This window comes from Pholis gunnellus (genome assembly GCF_910591455.1).
Source record: "Pholis gunnellus genome assembly, chromosome: 19".
Classification (NCBI taxonomy): Eukaryota; Metazoa; Chordata; class Actinopteri; order Perciformes; family Pholidae; genus Pholis; species Pholis gunnellus.
In genome coordinates, this window is record NC_136546.1 from 15,603,625 (window position 1) to 15,625,352 (window position 21,728).

The 21,728-nt window shown below is 39.8% G+C and overlaps 1 long non-coding RNA gene across 1 annotated transcript; it reads left to right on the top strand.

Moving 5' to 3' along the window:
• Positions 1 to 637: 637 nt before the first annotated feature.
• On the top strand, positions 638 to 12,550 carry LOC306711782. The gene is made up of 3 exons (XR_013767528.1): positions 638 to 774; positions 1,803 to 1,924; positions 2,750 to 12,550. It is a non-coding gene; the product is annotated as an uncharacterized lncRNA (long non-coding RNA).
• The last annotated feature ends 9,178 nt before the right edge of the window (positions 12,551 to 21,728 follow it).

A 21,728-nucleotide genomic window follows, 5' to 3' on the forward strand; every position in this document is an offset into this window, starting at 1 on the left:
TGGGAAATCGCCAATGTTTTGTTTTTAAATGTCTTTCAGGAGTAAACATCCAACAAGATAATGACTTTGACTCACTGAAACACATTGAAAAGGGGAGAAGCATTAAGTCCAGTAAAGTCCAGTAAACTCTATGGAGACGTCCATTTCCAGTCCACACCTCTACAGTCATCATTACAGTGTGTCTTTATTAGTTACTATTATTAAGTACAGTGATCATGTGAACAGACACAAACTTCTCAAAAGTCTCTCCAGCTGTTAAAGCCGACTGACAGCTGATCCAGATGTGATCAGCTGATCCTCCGTCATCAGAAACAGACGTCGCTTCACGTGACGCAACTGAGGAAAGGATGTCTCATGTCTCTGAAAGCATATTTCCTCGTTTCCTCTCTCATCGCATGGTTTCCTTGCGTCTCTCCATGCATCCCTGGTGGGAGGGACTAAGACGCAAGGAAAGGAGCCAAGTGAGGGAAACGTCTGTCTGTCTCTCCCTCCCTCACTCTAGACACACTAAAGTATTTCTATATTTCTGTTGTATTTCTGTAAAAATCCCGTTTTAATCACTGACGCTCAGTTTTTAGACACTTTTATTTTGAAATCCCTGCGCAGATGGTCCTTCTTCACTTCCTGTTAAGGTTCCGGAACCGATTCTTCCCAATGTTTCGTCTTTAGTTGAGAGATGTGAAGCCTTACTTTATACATGAAGACATCATATGGGAGTAGTGCGAGTACTTAACAAGGAAGAAGAAGATCCGGTGATTGTTCAGCCTACATTTGGTACGTTTCACTCGTCTATTTCGATCATGGTTGGGCTTTTCTCAAAATTGCATCATGGCTGCTGGGGCTGTTTATTTCCGCCCTAATGTTGTGTGTACCAAACAATGATTATTTTCGTCTTTGAAATATATACGATCGAAAGAGCAACACCTTTGAGTCGTGAAATCATAGTGGAGCCTCCTTGTGTTTTTCCCGCGTTGTCGCTGTACAGAATGTCGGTGTTTAGTAACGTTAAAAAACTCTACTCTCAGGGTCTGGAGAGGAAAGTTGAAACACATATTTTGGAGCAGGTAATGGCGTTTATTATGAAGAGGTGTCATGTGAAACAATTTGAAACTGTCTTAAAAATGTTAAAACCCAAAAATATTGAACTACACTGATAAAAAACCTATTTGAAATGCAGAGTTGGAAGCTAAACTGCATTATCTAAAGAAGCTAAATAGGAGTAGTATTAGTAGTAGTAGTCTTCTCAGTATTAGTAAGAGCATTACGTATCTAAACTAAAAAGCCTCAGTCTGAGCTTCATGTTAATTCTGACGATAAATGTGTCAAAGAAAGCAGACGGTACCAGTTTTCTATTTTGCTCTGTAGCTCACATTTTTGACACAACAAACCTAAAAACAAAATCACCGCGTTCGGCAGAGTCTTATCTCTCTCATGATATCCATATTTTAGCAATCAGACTCCTGGAAAAGGAGGCAGGAGTGTTGTTCTTAATCACTGTTTACTGTAACGTTTCTTAATTAGTCATAATAATAATTATAATTATAATTCAGTTATATGATATTCTGAAATGGGCCTTTCTGCAGATTGAGTACTTTTTATTTTAGAAACTTAAAGAATATGTTCATGCTTATACTTTTACCTCATAAGATTTTTAATGCAGGACCTTAATAACTTGTAATGGAGTATTTCTACACTGTAGTATTACTATATCTGAATACTTCTTGCACCGCTGTTATACTCTGCTGTTGTGTCTATTTTTGGAGGGCATGAGTTAACAAACTTTTCCAAATTGTTTCATTCAGGGTACCACTGTACCACCGCCGTCCCATCACTGATTGGGGGATGTCCAACTAAGATGCAGATATGCAGTGTGGGCAAGACATGTTGGAGGAACTCCTTGCTAAGCTAAATCCCGTCTTACGAGGTATGTAGCAAGCTGAAATCACTATAGAACAGATCGTAATTGCATTGTACAAAGATTATAATTCAAAAGATGTGGTTAATGTAACTCACTTTAAAGGATAGGGAGACTTTACTCTAATATTAACATGTAGTGTCAATGGGGTGAGGCGAGAGTCAGAATTCCTTTTTACACAGAGATTCCACCACACTATCATAGAGAAGGTCGCCAGTTTTTCTTTTTTACACTGAACCAAATAACTCCAGCAAATAACACAAGTTTGTGTCCAGGATGCTGGCCACAGTCGCACAAAAACACAAAGAGGTTTTGAAATGTCAACACAAGAGACAGCTGATTAGACAGTCTGGTCCGGCTACTTTGCAGAGCTTCTGTCACATAAAAGCCTGTTAATCTTCCGGTTTTGGACAGGCCAAGGCTCCGGCCCTTGCATCATATTGAAACTCAATGCAACCTCTATTAACTTTATCCCTTCACCTCATCTTTAAAGAAATGCTCGTCACTTTATTGCAACTTTTTTCGGCCTTGAGTATTTTAGTGTTTAGATAGAATGATCAACCGTTTAGCCTGGAAAATGTCAATGATATTGCCTGATGCCTATCACAAGTAACCAGAGACTCAACGTGATGATTTATGTTTTTTGATCAGCAGTCCAAAACCCAAATGTATTAAGTTCACAACAAGATGGTGACAAAAGTGCAAATCCTCACATTTGAGAACCTGTAAGTGTAAAATGTCTGATATTTATGAATACATTTAAATTGTGTATGACTCCAGGCTAAGATATACTGTTGATCATGTATCCTTTTTTTCTTCATGAACTAAATACAGGAAATAATGACATGGACGACAAAAAAGAATAGATCATTGTAATGGACAACGGGGACACCTGCAGTCTGGAAGACCACAAAAAGATGGATTCCAACAAAGTATGGCAGTGGCGCATTATGTGTGGAAAGGAACATTCAAGGCGTCTAGAATCATTCCATCACAGCAATAGAATAGGATTGGATTTTAATGTAACATCCAACACACAGAGAAAAATGGACTTACATTTAGTGACAAATGGTGTCATACTTGAGGTCTGTGACTTTGCTAAAACGGTGAACAAGAGTAAAGGGCATTTTATCACTAACATTCTGGAGAAAAATTTTGATCTTGGATTGAAAGATGAGCAACAACTGACTGATTTTACTGCTCAAATTCTGCACAAAGTCAAAGACCTGATCAGGAAACCTCCTACAGATACAAAAGAAGTTTTTACTCTCTTTGACACGTCATCGCAGCCAGAACACAAAAGCAGCAATGGACTGAACATGGCAACTGCAGAGGGTAAGACTGAAAGTTCTGTTGTCGAGATGGATGATACTGCTGATGGTGAACATGGAGATGAATACAGATGTTCACAAGCAGCATCCAAAGAATACATGAAGACGGAGAGTCTCTTGGAAGAGATGGAAGGAGCACACGGTGAAGACAGTGATGATAAGGATGAATTTCAGTGTTCAGGAGAAATGTCAGCAGAAGAACTGAAGGAGGATGTTCCTCTCCCTAAGTTTCCTCATTGTGAAGCAATTGGTCTGAACCTTGATGTTGGGTCAAAACAAAGTCTAGATCCAGGTTTGTTGACAAAGGACGTGATGTTAGAATTGGTACACTTCACCAAAATACTGACTGCATCCTACAAGCTTATTGTTCTGGGTGTGCTGGAGCACAATTTTGAACTTGATCTCAAGAGTCAACAGGAAAAAAATCAAATTTGGTTCAGGATATTACACCTACTAAAGAGAAGAGATGGACTTCTCACCACTGGTAGTGGGATCAGCATGGAGTTTAAAAGTGAGCCGTTTTCCTTCCAGACAAACCCCTTCAAAGGATCCAGAGGCTCAACACTGTCCAGTATGGAAGTCCAGCAGACTCTGTTTAAGGAAGTGACAAAAAGAAGGCAGCCTGGTTTCAAAAGTAAACAGGAAAAGAGGGCTCTGTTAACAACAAGTGAAAGGTCAAACAAGAGGAACAAAAGAGGACAGTCTAAAGACATGGAGACAAACATAATCTCTCATCACACTGAATTGTGTACAAATCAAACGTCAGAAGGAGATCATTGTCAAACTTGTCCTCTATCAGAGTTTGATCTAGACTCCTACACTGGCTATGAATGTGACCGAGAAAAGGAGGAAATGGGAACGGAGAACTACCACACTTGTTCTCTAGGAGAGTCTGATCTAGACTCAGACAAAGTCACAAACACTGGCAATCAAGATCACTTACAAAACCCCAAAAGTTGTTCTCTGAGCTCAGACATCTCCAGAAAATCAGAAGCTAGTTGTCTGGGTGTTTGTGCGCCTTTCCTCACCACCGCTGACATCTCAGCTAGTTTACCAACCGTAAATGCAAATGTCAAATCAATGGCTTGTCTATCTGATGAAAGAGGGCTTGGTGGAGGTGAAGAGCAAACACAGTCTCCACAAAATGCACCAAACGAATGTGACATGGAAGAAGAGGAAATGGGAACAGAGAACAACATGTGGAAGATGCGCGCTAACCGTGTAAAACAAATCCTCTCTGCATTAGAGTTTGGTCCATTCAATAGGTCCAAGACGTTTGGCCTTGAATTCAACGTTGGATTTGGTCCAAAGCAACACTTCAGTGTTGACTCTCTTCTTGATTCTATTCTGCTTGAAATTGCTAAATTTGCCCTAGCAATGAATTCATCCCAACAGAATTTCATCATGGAGATTCTTGAGTACAACTTTGACATCAGCCTGGAGAGTGAACACCAGAGACATATTTTCACAAGTGAAATTATGAATAGAGTAAGACAACTGAAAGATTGTGAAGATGCAGTCAAGTTCTCAAAAGAGGTCTTTGAACTTCATGGTCCCATACCATCAATAAGTATGGCAACTCAGAGTGTGGGCAGTGCCAACGCTGAACTCAGCAGCATATCGAGGATGGAGGAGTGTGATGTCGCCTGCGGGTTTCCTCCTCATTCACAGGCTGACACTAAAGAACATATTTCACAGGAGAGTGTGGATCTTTATCCCTTCTGCAAGGCAATTAGTCTGAAACTACATGTGAACAATACTCGACCAAATAAGAAACTGGATATCAACAAACTGACCTATGGAGCAATGACTGAAGTGACAAACTTTGCAGAAAGGTTGTGTGGAACATTTGAGCAGATTTGTGTTGACATCCTCAAACACAATTTGGATCTTGATTTGCAACGAGGAGATTCTGACCATGCCAGAAGTATTGTTGCACGAATTCCTGCTATATTGGAACAAAAGAAACTAACAATATATTCAAAAGAGTTCAAGAAAATCAATTGCTCAATAAATGACTCCTCAACAAACGTGAAACTGGATTCCCAGAACAACCCAAATTCAGATGCAGCTAGTGCTGATTCACCTCAGGCTGCAATCATAGTCCAAGATGTTAACTCTTCCCCTGACATAGAAGACCAAAATGAGTTTGAATTACAGCTGTGGCAATTGCGGGCATATCGTGTTCAGCAAATCCTCTCAAGACCACATGAAGAACACTGTCCACTTTATTCTTACTCCAGATGCAAGAAATTAGGCATCAATTTCGATGTAGGATCTGGAGTAAAACAGAATCTTGATCCCAAATTGCTAACCAATGGCATCATGGTTGAAATTGGTACATTTGCCACAGACCTACTATCAGCCCAAAAGCATTTCGTCACAGAGATACTGGAGTATAATTTCCATCTGAATTTCAACAATGAGCTGTGTCGCAGTGCCTTTACAAACACAACAATGGGGAAAATAAATAGTAAGAAATTGGGAAAAAAATATGGTGTTCGTCAAATGAAAAGGCAGTTTGAACTCCCTGACCCAAATTGCAGACCAGACCCAAGCCATGTGAGAATGATATATTGCCCCAAATGCGATCAAGTCAGAAATCATGAGCATCGTCAGGATGACTCTGACTCTGATCACATGCATCATCCTCATCCACGTACCATGACTGATGCAGGCTCTGCTGATGGAAACGGCACTGCACAAGAACCAGCAAAGGATCCGTCCTTTACCTTCTCAGCAATAGGGGAGATGATAATGGACAGCTACCCTCGCTGTAAGGAAATAGGTTTAAACCTGTTTGTGGACAAAGACCAACCAAAAGACAAGCTTGACCCGCATGTATTGAGGCACTGGACTATGGGGGAAGTGGGTAGTTTTGCCAAAAGACTGTGTGGAATAAAATATCAGCTCATTAATGATATCCTTCAACACAACTTCAACATTGGCATGCAAGGTCAAGATGTAAATCCTGCATTACAGTTCCACGGAGTGACGAGACACAGTGATATCTCGCTCTCCTGGCTCAATGAAGTATTCGTTATTCAACGTTTGTCAAATGTAAGTCAAATGAAACGGGCTGCCATGCATAGAAGTGAATCGAAGGAAACTATCAAAAAAAGGAAGCTGGCACTGCAAACACAGGAGAAAACGCCTCAGACAAATCCAAAGAACAACTACACGTGTCCTCTAGGAGAGTCTGATCTAGACTCAGAAGAACTCACAGACTCAGAACACTCTGGCAATGAAGATAACTTACGAATCCCAAAACGTCCTCTTAGCTCAGACACCTCATCTAGTTTACCAACTGTAAACTCAAATCTGAACCCACGGTTTGCAAGCCAGCCTGATGAGAGAGGGCTTGGTGGAGGTGAAGAGCAAACACAGACTCCAAAAATTGCACCAAACGAAAGTGACATGGAAGAAGAGGAAATGGGAACAGAGAACAACATGTGGAAGATGCGTGCTAACTGTGTAAAACAAATCCTCTCTGCATTAGAGTTTGGTCCATTCAATAGGTCCAAGACATTTGGCCTTGAATTCAACATTGGATTTGGTCCAAAGCAACACTTCAGTGTTGACTCTCTTCTTGATTCTATTCTGCTTGAAATTGCTAAATTTGCCCTAGCAATGAATTCATCCCAACAGAATTTCATCATGGAGATTCTTGAGTACAACTTTGACATCAGCCTGGAGAGTGAACACCAGAGAAATATTTTCACATGTGAAATTATGAATATAGTAAGACAACTGAAAGATTGTGAAGATGCAGTCAAGTTCTCAAAAGAGGTCTTTGAACTTCATGGTCCCATACCATCACTAATTATGGCAACTCAGAGTGTGGGCAGTGCCAACGCTGAACTCATCAGCATATCGAGGATGGAGGAGTGTGATGTCGCCTGTGGGTTTCCTCCTCATTCACAGGCTGACACTAAAGAACATATTTCACAGGAGAGTGTGGATCTTTATCCCTCCTGCAAGGAAATTAGTCTGAAACTACATGTGAACAATACTCGACCAAATAAGAAACTGGATATAAACAAACTGACCTATGGAGCAATGACTGAAGTGACAAACTTTGCAGAGAGGTTGTGTGGAACATTTGAGCAGATTTGTGTTGACATCCTAAAACACAATTTGGATCTTGATTTGCAACGAGGAGATTCTGACCATGCCAGAAGTATTGTTGCACGAATTCCTACTATATTGGAACAAAGGAAACTAACAATATATTTAAAAGAGTTCAAGAAAATCAATTGCTCAATAAATGACTCCTCAACAAAAATTGAACTGGATTCCCAGAACAACCCAAATTCAGATGCAGCTAGTGCTGATTCACCTCAGGCTGCAATCATAGACCAAGATGTTAACTCTTCCCCTGACATAGAACACCAAAATGAGTTTGAATTAAAGCTGTGGCAATTGCGGGCATATCGTGTTCAGCAAATCCTCTCAATACCTCATGAAGAACATTGTCCACTTTATTCTTACTCCAGATGCAAGAAATTAGGCATCGATTTCGATGTAGGATCTGGAGTAAAACAGAATCTTGATCCCAAATTGCTAACCAATGGCATCATGGTTGAAATTGGTACATTTGCCACAGACCTACTATCAGCCCAAAAGCATTTCGTCACAGAGATACTGGAGTATAATTTCCATCTGAATTTCAACAATGAGCTGTGTCGCAGTGCCTTTACAAACACAACAATGGGGAAAATAAATAGTAAGAAATTGCGAAAAAAATATGGTGTTCCTCAAATGAAAAGGCAGTTTGAACTCCCTGACCCAAATTGCAGACCAGACCCAAGCCATGTGAGAATGATATATTGCCCCAAATGCAATCAAGTCAGAAATCATGAGCATCGTCAGGATGACTCTGACTCTGATCACATGCATCATCCTCATCCACGTACCATGACTGATGCAGGCTCTGCTGATGGAAACTGCACTGCACAAGAACCAGCAAAGGATCCGTCCTTTACCTTCTCAGCAATAGGGGAGATGATAATGGACAGCTACCCTCGCTGTAAGGAAATAGGTTTAAACCTGTTTGTGGACAAAGACCAACCAAAAGATAAGCTTGACCCGCATGTATTGACACACTGGACTATGGGGGAAGTGGGTAGTTTTGCCAAAAGACTGTGTGGAATAAAATATCAGCTCATTAATGATATCCTTCAACACAACTTCAACATTGGCATGCAAGGTCAAGATGTAAATCCTGCATTACAGTTCCACGGAGTGACGAGACACAGTGATATTTCGCTCTCCTGGCTCAATGAAGTATTCGTTATTCAACGTTTGTCAAATGTAAGTCAAATGAAACGGGCTGCCATGCATAGAAGTGAATCGAAGGAAACTATCAAAAAAAGGAAGCTGGCACTGCAAACACAGGAGAAAACGCCTCAGACAAATCCAAAGAACAACTACACGTGTCCTCTAGGAGAGTCTGATCTAGACTCAGAAGAACTCACAGACTCAGAACACTCTGGCAATGAAGATAACTTACGAATCCCAAAACGTCCTCTTAGCTCAGAAACCTCATCTAGTTTACCAACTGTAAACTCAAATCTGAACCCACGGTTTGCAAGCCAGTCTGATGAGAGAGGGCTTGGTGGAGGTGAAAAGCAAACACAGACTCCAAAAATTGCACCAAACGAAAGTGACATGGAAGAAGAGGAAATGGGAACAGAGAACAACATGTGGAAGATGCGTGCTAACCGTGTAAAACAAATCCTCTCTGCATTAGAGTTTGGTCCATTCAATAGGTCCAAGACGTTTGGCCTTGAATTCAACATTGGATTTGGTCCAAAGCAACACTTCAGTGTTGACTCTCTTCTTTATTCTGTTCTGCTTGAAATTGCTAAATTTGCACTAGCAATGAATTCATCCCAACAGAATTTCATCATGGAGATTCTTGAGTACAACTTTGACATCAGCCTGGAGAGTGAATACCAGAGACATATTTTCACAAGTGAAATTATGAATAGAGTAAGACAACTGAAAGATTGTGAAGATGCAGTCAAGTTCTCAAAAGAGGTCTTTGAACTTCATGGTCCCATACCATCACTAAGTGTGGCAACTCAGAGTGTGGGCAGTGCCAACGCTGAACTCAGCATATCGAGGATGGAGGAGTGTGATGTCGCCTGCGGGTTTCCTCCTCATTCACAGGCTGACACTAAAGAACATGTTTCACAGGAGATTGTGGATCTTTATCCCTTCTGCAAGGAAATTAGTCTGAAACTACATGTGAACAATACTCGACCAAATAAGAAACTGGATATCAACAAACTGACCTATGGAGCAATGACTGAAGTGACAAACTTTGCAGAAAAGTTGTGTGGAACATTTGAGCAGATTTGTGTTGACGTCCTAAAACACAATTTGGATCTTGATTTGCAACGAGGAGATTCTGACCATGCCAGAAGTATTGTTGCACGAATTCCTGCTATGTTGGAAGAAAGGAAATTAACAACATATTTGAAAAAGTTCAAGAATATCAATTGCTCAATAAGGAACTCCTCAACAAATGTGAAACTGGATTCCCTTAACAACCCAAATTCAGATGCAGCTAGTGCTGATTCACCTCAGGCTGCAATCATACATCAAGATGTTAACTCTTCCCCTGACATAGAACACCAAAATGAGTTTGAATTAAAGCTGTGGCAATTGCGGGCCAATCGTGTTCAGCAAATCCTCTCAATACCTCATGAAGAACACTGTCCACTTTATTCTTACTCCAGATGCAAAAAATTAGGCATCGATTTCGATGTAGGATCTGGAGTAAAACAGAATCTTGATCCCAAATTGCTAACCAATGGCATCATGGTTGAAATTGGTACATTTGCCACAGACCTACTATCAGCCCAAAGGCATTTCGTCACAGAGATACTGGAGTATAATTTCCATCTGAATTTCAACAATGAGCTGTGTCGTAGTGCCTTTACAAACACAACAATGGGGAAAATGGCTAAAAAAGGTGGTGTTCGTCAAATGAAAAGGCAGTTTGAACTCCCTGACCCAAATTGCAGACCAGAACCATGCCATGTGAGAGCGATATATTGCCCTAAATGCGATCAAGTCAGAAATCATAAGCATCGTCATGATGACTCTGACTCTGGTCACATGCATCATCCTCGTCCACGTACCATGACTGATGCAGGCTCTGCTGATGGGAACTGCACTGCACAAGAACCAGCAAAGGATTCGTCCTCTACCTTCTCAGCAATAGAGGAGATGATAATGGACAGCTACCCTCTCTGCAAAGAATTAGGTTTGAACCTGTGTGTGGACGAAGACCAACCAAAAGAAAAGCTTGACGCACATGTATTGACACACGGGGTTATGGGGGAAGTGGCTTGTTTTGCCAAACAATTGTGTGGAACAAAACACAAGATCCTTAATGATATCCTTCAACACAACTTCAACACTGGCATGCAGGGGCAAGAAGTAAGTAACGTATGGCCGTTCAACAGACGGATGAAACAAGAAGATGGCTTTCTCACCTGGCTCAATAAAGTATTCATCATTCAACCATTACCTAGCAGTCAATCTAAAATTGTAAGTAAAGAGAAACCCACAGCGGCTTTGCATGGAAGTGAAGTGATGGAAAGTATCAAAAAAAGAAAGCTGGCACTGCAAACAAAAGTGAAAATAGACACGCTGGCAAGTGTCTTAAAAAAAACAGAGAACATTGATCGTAGTGAAGTATCGGTAGGCCGTTATCCCATTTGCATAGAGATGGGTTTGGATCTAGACGTGACATCTAAATCAAGAGAGAAAGAAAAACTGGACTTGGAGCAATTGACGAGAGCTGTAGTGTTTGAGATATATCAATTTGCAGTCACGAAAACAGGATGCTATTTGCCACACATTGTGTATGACATCCTTGACTATAACTTTGATATTAGCTCACAACATCACAGGAGCTGGGAATTTACAATAGCTACTGTATCCAAAGTCAACTCCATGGTCAAGGAGTATCGTAAATATCGAAAAGACCCAGACAAGGTCTTCAAACTGCCGTTTGTCTTTGCTGACAAGAAACGTGAATTGTATTCCAGCGAAGCACCTGGCAAGAAAACAAACCAGGGTAATGTTGTGCTACAAGCGAGATACCATTCAGATGAACGTTGTGTGCATTTTCTCGATGGTGCCAAAATTACAGAGAAAGCTCTGTTCCATGAGGACCCTGAGCTCCCAACAGATCCGGGGAACAATCTAGTGGATGTAGGTTGTGGCAGTCCTCTTCAGGGAAACTTACAGATAAAAGAGGAGAAATATGATCCACATTATGGCAACATGAATCCAGAACCAGACACGGAGAAACAACGTTATCCACTTTATGTTGATGTTAAAACAGAGTCACAAACTGCCGAAGACAAGTACATAGTTCCAGGTGAACCGACAGGAGCCCTTGAATATACTTTTCTCAAATCATAAAATGAGAATCTTCAGTGTTTGCTGGCTGAACCACACGGATCTGCTGTATCTCCAAACACTGTGAGTACCATAAAAACTGAATGGGACACTGAGGCTGTGTATTTAGTCCCAGTTGAAGCAGCAGGGTGCCTTGGATACACAATGGGAACCACAGGTCAGGACAATGAGAGCCCATTGATCAAAGAAGAGCAAGAAAATGTGCCAGTTGACTAACACAGTTATGGAGTTCACAAAAATGAAGTGGGCATCTAACAGGAACGAGCTCCTTAATGTTTTAATATTAGAGTTGACATGAGAGAGGTTTGTTTACACTAAACAGATGCTGTTTGCTGCCTTCATTGCTATGAAAATGTATATTTTGTTTGGGGAGAATGTCGATGATGACTTATTTCATTTCTGGAGGAATGCATACTTTTGAAATGTTCACTGGTAAACATTCCTCAAAAAGATGGATCTGACTAAAATGTTTCAGTATTCATGGCTTGAAGCTTTGTTTTAAATTGTTGGTTTTTTGCCACACTTGGACGTTTAAGCTTTTTTGGTCTTTCCTTTTCCTCTGTGGTGAGCCTTGGGCATTTGGAATTTGTATGAGGGTATTTTGACACTGAACTTTACTCAATGGATATTTTTCTTTACTTGTTCTACCACGTTATATGGTACTAGTGCCTTTTCTGACCCCATAACTGCATCGTCATTTATTTCTATTATGTTTTTGTTTTGTTTTTTCAAATGCAAAAAGCCTCTGTAGATTTATGTAAATTACTAAAACTGTAAATTTCTTGAAGCTGTGATGTAAATCTGTCTACAGAAAGGATACAGAAGGAGTTCTGTTCAAGTACATTTTTTATAAAAACAATTTTGTCTACCTGTCTACCTCTGTGCGGTCTTTTCAACTATGAACGTGTACCATATAGATAGATTTGTGGCTCAATATTGTTTGCTTGGTGCAACTATTTTCTTCTTTGAATCTTTATTCAACTTTTGATCATCTGTTTAGACCTTTTCTGACTTTATAATGGGTGTGTATTGCGCAGCTCAGAGCACGTGAGGTTACCACTATTAACACTTATTGTAAGTTACTTTGGATAAAAGCGTCTGCTAAATGACTATAATGTAATGTAATCACTAGAGTGTAGAGGAGCTCCCATGCAGGGCTATTGTCGTTTTTTGTTTTATTTAATAGAGTGCTATAGGAAGACACAATTTAGATATAGGTTTGGACCCTTTCTGGGAGGACATTTTAGTAAATGAACCTCTGAGTTTTAATTGAATACCCCTGATTTTGTGTTTTAAGAATTTAAGTTTGTGAAATGGTTATTTAATATAAGACAGACGTTTTTTTGATGATTTGTTTTAATCGATATATAAAGTGCTATATAAAACTGTTTTGGTGGGAAAAAGACACTGCTAAAGTATTTCTATATTTCTGTTGTATTTCTGTAAAAATCCCGTTTTAATCACTGACGCTCAGTTTTTAGACGCTTTTATTTTGAAATCCCTGCGCAGATCGTCTTTCGTCACTTCCTGTGAAGGATCTGTACCCATTCTTCCCAATGTTTCTTCTTCAGTTGAGAGATGTGAAGCCTTACTTTATACATGAAGATATCACATGGGAGTAGTGCGAGTACTTAACAAGGAAGAAGAAGAAGATCCGGCGATTGTTCAGCCTACATTTGGTACGTTTCACTCGTTTATTTCGATCATGGTTGCGCTTTTCTCAAAACTGTATCATGGCTGCTGGAGTTGTTTCTTTCCCCCTCAATTTTGTGTGTACCAAGCAATGATTATTTTCGTATTTGAAATATATACGATCGAAAGAGTAACACCGTTGAGTAGTGAAATCATAGTGGAGCCTCCTTGTGTATTTCCCGCGTTGTCGCTGTACAGAATGTCGGTGTTTTGTTACGTTGAATAAATCACATGTTGAAACCCATGTTTTGGAGGGGAGGGGGTGTCAACTGGCCAGCCAGCGTTTCTCAGATTGGAGTGAGACGAGGAGAAATGGTGATGTGGTGATCTTCGCAATAACGTGTCGAGTCTTGGTCAATCAGCGTTAAGATGTCTACACCGTATTTCCCTCCGTTAAAGTTTATGTTCCGTAATGTTACAGTTCAGACTTGCTGGGTTAAGGCTAACGGCCACTGCATGCGGAACTTTGTCGACTTTTAACGTTAGTCATTATTGCGATTTAGGAGGACAACAACCTGCAACCAGATCCGATGTTCCGGTTTAACGTTAAAGAGTGACCGCGTGGACTGAACCGGAATACGGGGGGGTTGCATGTTTCACCTCATTACGTTTTTTCACTGCGGTCAATCCGGCCTCCACCTCGAAAAACAGTCAAGCCATCACGCACGTTGTTTTGCGGTACGCGGGTGTACGAGGCATTACGGTAGTAGCGTGTAAGAACTGACTTCAAAACAACAGAATTTCCGGTGAGTTCCGTTTAACGTGAGAAATTCAACGGAAGTTGGCTCAAGAATGAGATTTGATTGGGCTTTTATTCTGAAATTCTACATAAGAATTTCCTGATGTTCTCTGAGGTGGTCTGCTATCAGTGGCCCAGTCCCAATGGCCCCCCATTACGGACTCACGGACTTTGAGGCGCGCTCCCGCGAAGTCCGTGATCATCGACTGTTTGAGGGCTCTCTGGCAGACATTTTGAGCCCTTTATGAACCCTTTCCGTAAGTCAAGCATGGTATGCTGACTTAGCCCAAGGGAATTACCCACAAATCATTGCAATGTGACGTTAAACACGGGGTAACCAGTGGACGCATGGAGACGCAAAAAAAAAAAGAGTAAACAAAGAGGACGGCTCACGTGTGTTCAGTCTGGAGTATTACATTTACACAGAAATTTTAAGGGTTAAAGATGGAACAAAAAATAAACATGAAATCAGAGAATATGTATTTATTTATTCATCAAATATTAGATTTTGTCATTGAAGCTGACAAAAACGAGTAAATAGATTAAATGAAATTACTTCTCATCTTGTGAGTAAAGATCCTGGAAGATGTTCAAATCAGGGAGTACAAAGTATAAAATAAATACACACAATTATACATCATATTTGTTGTCGTTTTCATGGTAAAATGATATGTTGCAGCAAAGTCCTGTCCCATTCGGGTTCAGGGTTCAAGGGTTTAGGGGGGACATTGGGATTTGGCCAATGTCCCACCCAAACCCTGAACCCCCAAGGACTTACTGACGTCACCCGGTAAGTGGTTGAGTGTGAGTGACTGTGAGGGCTTGAGATGGTGTAGATAGAAATGGGACAGCACTTTGCTGCAACATATCACGTTACCATGAAAACGACAAAAAATATGATGTATATTCAACTTTTATTTATTTCAGACCCATGAGTCCATACAGCAAAAAAAACACAAATACAACAACAATATATACAATACGAGGACACCAAGATACCGGTGTAATCATTGCAGTTAAAAAAAGTTACTCGTTGTTAAAAACATACAGACATTTGTTCCAATGTTTCCAGAAATAAGAAGAATACTGTGTCACTTTGTGTTGGATCAGTTATGGCCTTTATAATTATATTTTCGGAGTAATTTAATCAACATAAAAAAGACAAAAAAAATCTATTCTGCAGCACTTAATAGGCTATAAATAAAGTGCTTTCCTCCTTTATGCAATTATTAGTAGTGCTGGGCAACAATTAACATTTTAACCTCGATTAATCGCATGGATTTTTTGTGATTAATCGCATTGTTATGGCAAAGTTCAATAATGAATTCAAAAGTAGTGTATTGCACATTTGGTTTGCACACTTTAAACAAATAAGGTGCTTTTTAACAGCAGTATTCCCTTTACACAGTAGCAGTTATATTTCTTGCACTATCTGTGCTCAGTGTGCTGACTGTATGTGAAACGTGTTCCACTGCTGTGCAACAGGAATAACATGTTTCAGCACATTTCAGCAAAAATGTCTGTCTTCATGACAGTCAGAGCATGTGAATGCAGCTATACTGTTCATCAATATAATGCTGTAACTCTGAGGTGATGATGGTTACCCAGCGATCAAAGAATAAAGACACTTTACGCACAATGTAGGTGTATTTTCCCTTTAACTCACGAGATGCAGATAGCATGTTTTATACTTAATGTGAATATAATTCATACTTTGTTGGCATCTTATTCTGAAAACAGGATGTTAGTCTGAAGAAACCGGATGTTGTCTCACGTTAATCTTTCCGCTAACTTTCAAAGTCCTTCGCTCGCTCCCGATCTGTGTCGTTTTAATGAGTTTACCGTGAATTTCAGTGTAACCCCCCTGCAGCTGTCGCTTTAGAGACAGTGCAGAATACACAGAAATTAGGGGAATTATCAAATCTAATCTAGGTTCAATGAGGAGATTGGTTAATATGTCACTTGTTTGACTGCTACACAGATAAGAAATATCCACCCCGAATTACACGAAGCAACGTTTTATAAGAATCTAACTAATCTTTTCCCTCCTCACAACTTCTACTATACTAAAGCACAGACGGAAAAAACAAAGATCCTCTAATAAACGGATTATCACTTCTATCGATCTCTGTGTATGGAGAAACAAAGATCGTTTATTAAGGATAGGATTGACTCTCCTAGCACTCTTCTGTGTACAGAGGAAAAAACGGCTATCTGACCACCTGTCGACCTCATTTAAAGGGACAGTAACATAGTTCCAAAACATAATAATTAAGATCCAGATTAAATTATTATTCTGGTTACATCAGCATATAGGTGCACTAAACTGTAAGTGTCTGCTGAGTTGACTACGGAGATCTGAGTGTCTGCTGACTGCTGGCGAATAAATAAAGACTAAGGCCGAAGGATTATATACAGTGTGCTTTGGCACAGGCAGTTTACTGCCTTTGTGCTACAAAGCCACACTGAATAATAATATTGATTGAAAAAAAGAAAGCTAACTAACCAGCTGTTCAACTACAGCTGAAATACTAATCACTGAATAATAAATTAGTTTTTTGCTTAAATTAAATATTGTCTTACCACTTACTTTTCTCCTCAGAGTACACCAGAATGCTACATTTTAAAGCTCATATTTAATGCAATTCTCCCGGGGGAGCATGCAAAAGTCATATCACACCTCTCCTGAAAGCTGAACATTTTGATATTTGAACGGTTTCTGTAGCTTAAAAAAATGTCAGCAGTAGTGATATTTGTAGTTGTAGTAGAAGTTTTAGTAGCAGTATTAGTAGCATTAGAATAAGTACTACTTGTAGAAGTATTAGTAGCATTGGAATAAGTACTAGTTGTAGCAGTAGTTGTAGTAGTAGAAGTATTAGTAATTAGAAGTAGTAGTATCAGTAGTTGTAGTAATAGCTGTAGTAGTGGTCGTAGTATTTAATATAACAGTAGTAGTAATAGTAATGGCAGTATTTGAAGTAGCAGTAATAGCAGTAGTAGTAGTACTAGTAGCAGTCGTACTAATAGCTGTATTAGTACTGGTAGCAGCATGAGTAGTAGTAGCAGTTGTAGTATAAGTAATAGTAGTAGTGGTAGTAATAGCAGTAGTGGTAGTAATACTATTAATGGTAGCAGTAATAGCAGTAGTAGTAGCAACAGCAAAAGTTGTAGTAGTAGTAATACTAGCAAAATTTAACATTGGTCTCTATGGAGCAGAAAGTTGGTTTTCCTCTCAATTAAGTGATTTTTTGCCAAATGTGTAAATCTGTGGGATTCCACAGTCACTTGTCTACGACAAGGACAAGATTAGCTATTTTAAAATAAAAAAAATATACATGACGAGTGAAAATTGTGGAGTCAGTGGCAAAAGACAAATCTTTTTTTCACAAGAATCTCAAGCTGCTTTTCACTCTAGCGGTGACGTCACGCACTCTAAGCTGCGCAATACACAACCATTATAAAGTCACAAAAGGACTGAAAAAATCATAAAAGTTAAAATGGGACAGTTCAAAAAGTATAAAAGATTATAACATACAATAATAGCTTAGGATTTTCTCAGTATTTTAAAGTTGAAATGGTGTCTGTAGCTGAAAGTATGAAGAATAAGAAGGATTTGGAAGTTTAAGAGGATTTGAAGATTTCATTAAAAAAAGAATAGCAAAAAGCTTAATAATTCAAAAAGTTTAAAGATTAGAAATATGAAGAGACATGGCATAGAAAGAGCTGAACATTTTGATATTTGAACGTTTTTTTCTCTCTCTCTCACTCACTTCAGCTCTTAGCTTCTTTAGATAAGACAGTTTAGCTTCCAAGTCTGCCAGTTAGACATTTCTACTAGAAGGGTTTTCAGCAGTGCAGTACTTTTATTTTAGAAACTTAAAGGATATGTTCATGCTAATAATTGTGTACTTTTACAGAGTGAGATTTTTAATGCAAACTTTTCAACATTTTTTCATTCAGGGTACCACTGCCGTCCCAACGCTGATTGGGGGATGTCCAACTAAGATGCAGATATGCAGTGTGGGCAAGACATATTGGAGGAACTCCTTGCTAAGCTAAATCTTGTCTTACAAGGTATGTAGCAAGCTGACATCACTAGAGAACAGATCGTAATTGCATTGTACAAAGATTATAATACAAAAGATGTGGTTAATGTAACTCACTTTGAAGGATAGGGAGACTTTACTCTAATATTAACATGTAGTGTCCAGGCGAGAGTCAGAATTCCCTTTTACAAAATCGCCGCTTTTTCTTTATTACACTGAACCAAATAACTCCAGCAAATAACGAAAGTTTGTGTCCAGGATGGGAGAGGTCGGCCACAATCGCACGAAAACACAAAGATGTTTTTAAAGATGTCAAAATCAGAAACAGGTGATTAGACAGAGTCTGGTGCGGCTGCTTTGCAGAGCTTTTGTCTCTTGAAAAGCCTGTTAATCTTCCTCTATTCAGGATGGAGCAAGTCATCATTGTGGTGGGGGACGAGGGGCTTCTGAGGCGGGGGCACTTTTAGACAGGCCCTGGCCCCTGCATCATATTTAAACTCAATGCAACCTCTGTTAACTTTAGCTGTAGTCCCTGCATATTGCTGCTTGATAAATCCCTTCACCTCATCTCTAAAGATATAGGCTACTTGTCACTTTATTGCAACTTTTTTCGGTCTTTAGTGTTTTAGTGTTTAGATAGAATGATCAACCGTTTAGCCAATAAAATGGCAATGTTATTGCCTGATGCCTATCACAAGTAACCAGAGGCTCAACGTGATGACTTGTGTTTTTTCCAAAATCGAAATGTATTAAGTTCACAACAAGATGGTGAAAAAAGTGCAAATCCTCACATTTGAGAACCTGTAAGTGTAAAATGTCTGATATTTATGAATATATTTATATTGTGTATGACTCCAGGCTAAGATATACTGTTGATCATGTATCCTTTTTTTCCTCATGAACTAAATACAGGAAATAATGACATGGACGACAAAGAAGAATAGATCATTGTAATGGACAACGTGGACACCTGCAGTCTGGAAGACCACAAAAAGATGGATTCCAACAAAGTATGGCAGTGGCGCATTATGCGTGGAAAGGAACGTTCAAGGCGTCTAGAACCATTCCATCACAGCAATAGAATAGGATTAGATTTTAATGTAACATCCAACACACAGAGAAAAATGGACTTACAATTAGTGACAAATGGTGTCATACTTGAGGTCTGTGACTTTGCTAAAACGGTGAACAAGAGTAAAGGGCATTTTATCACTAACATTCTGGAGAAAAATTTTGATCTTGGGTTGAAAAATGAGCAACAACTGACTGATTTTACTGCTCAAATTCTGCACAAAGTCAAAGACCTGATCAGGAAACCTCCTACAGATACAAAAGAAGTTTTTACTCTCTTTGACACATCATCAAAGCCAGAACACAAAAGCAGCAATGGACTGAACATGGCATCGGCAGAGGGTAAGACAGAAAGTTCTGTTGTCAAGATGGATGATACTGCTGGTAGTGAACATGGAGATGAATACAGATGTTCACAAGCAGCATCCAAAGAATACATGAAGACGGAGAGTCTCTTGGAAGAGATGGAAGGAGCACACGGTGAAGACAGTGATGATAAGGATGAATTTCAGTGTTCAGGAGAAATGTCAGCAGAAGAACTGAAAGAGGATGCTCCTCTCCCTAAGTTTCCTCATTGTGAAGAAATTGGTCTGAACCTTGATGTTGGGTCAAAACAAAGTCTAGATCCAGGTTTGTTGACAAAGGACGTGATGTTAGAATTGGTACACTTCACCAAAATACTGACTGCATCCTACAAGCTTATTGTTCTGGGTGTGCTGGAGCACAATTTTGAACTTGATCTCAAGAGTCAACAGGAAAAAAATCAAATTTGGTTCAGGATATTACACCTACTAAAGAGAAGAGATGGACTTCTCACCACTGGTAGTGGGATCAGCATGGAGTTTAAAAGTGAACCGTTTTCCTTCCAGACAAACCCCTTCAAAGGATCCAGAGGCTCCGCACTGTCCAGTATGGAAGTCCAGCAGACTCTGTTTGAGGAAGTGACAAAAAGAAGGCAGTCTGGTTTCAAAAGTAAACAGGAAAAGAGTGCTCTGTTAACAACAGGTGAAAGGACACACACAAGAGGACAGTCTAAAGACATGGAGACAAACATAATCTCTCATCACACTGAATTGTGTACCACTCGAACGGCAGAGGGAGATCATTGTCAAACTTGTCCTCTATCAGAGTTTGATCTGGACTCCTACATTGGCAATGAATGTGACAGAGAACAGGAAGAAATGGAAACGGAGAACTACCACACTTGTTCTCTAGGAGAGTGTGATCTAGACTCAGGCAAAGTCACAAATACTGGCAGTCAAGATCACTTACAAAACCCCAAAAGTTGTTCTCTGAGCTCAGACATCTCTAGAGAATCAGAAGCAAGTTGTCTGGGTGTTTGTGCGCCTTTCCTCACCACCGCTGACATCTCAGCTAGTTTACCAACCGTAAATGCAAATGTCAAATCAATGGCTTGTCTATCTGATGAAAGACGGCTTGGTGGACGTGAAGAGCAAACACAGTCTCCACAAAATGCACCAAGCGAATGTGACATGGAAGAAGAGGAAATGGGAACAGAGAACAACATGTGGAAGATGCGTGCTAACCGTGTAAAACAAATCCTCTCTGCATTAGAGTTCGGTCCATTCACTAAGTCCAAGAAGTTTGGCCTTGAATTCAATGTTGGATTTGGTCCAAAGCGAAATTTCAGTGTTGACTCTCTTCTTGATTCTATTCTGCTTGAAATTGCTAAATTTGCCCTAGCAATGAATTCATCCCAACAGAATTTCATCATGGACATTCTTGAGTACAACTTTGACATCAGCCTGGAGAGTGAATACCAGAGACATATTTTCACATGTGAAATTATGAATAGAGTAAGACAACTGAAAGATTGTGAAGATGCAGTCAAGTTCTCAAAAGAGGTCTTTGAACTTCATGGTCCCATACCATCACTAAGTGTGGCAACTCGGAGTGTGGGCAATGCCAACGCTGAACTCATCAGCATATCGAAGATGGAGGAGTGTGAGGTCGCCTGCGGGTTTCCTCCTCATTCACAGGCTGACACTAAAGAACATATTTCACAGGAGAGTGTGGATCTTTATCCCTTCTGCAAGGACATTAGTCTGAAACTACATGTGAACAATACTCGACCAAATAAGAAACTGGACATCAACAAACTGACCTATGGAGCAATGACTGAAGTGACAAACTTTGCAGAAACGTTGTGTGGAACATTTGAGCAGATTTGTGTTGACGTCTTAAAACACAATTTGGATCTTGATTTGCAACGAGGAGATTCTGACCATGCCAGAAGTATTGTTGCACGAATTCCTGTTATATTGGAGAGAAAGAATCTATCAACCAATGCAATGGGTAACACGAAAATAATGGGCATGACAAATTTCTCAGCGTTAAAGATGAAACAGGATTCCCAGGACAACACACATTCAGATGCATGTGGTGCTGGTTCTTCCCAGGCTGCCGTCATAAATCAAGAAGTTAACAGTTCCCCTGACATAGAACACCAAAACAAGCTGACGTTAAAGCTG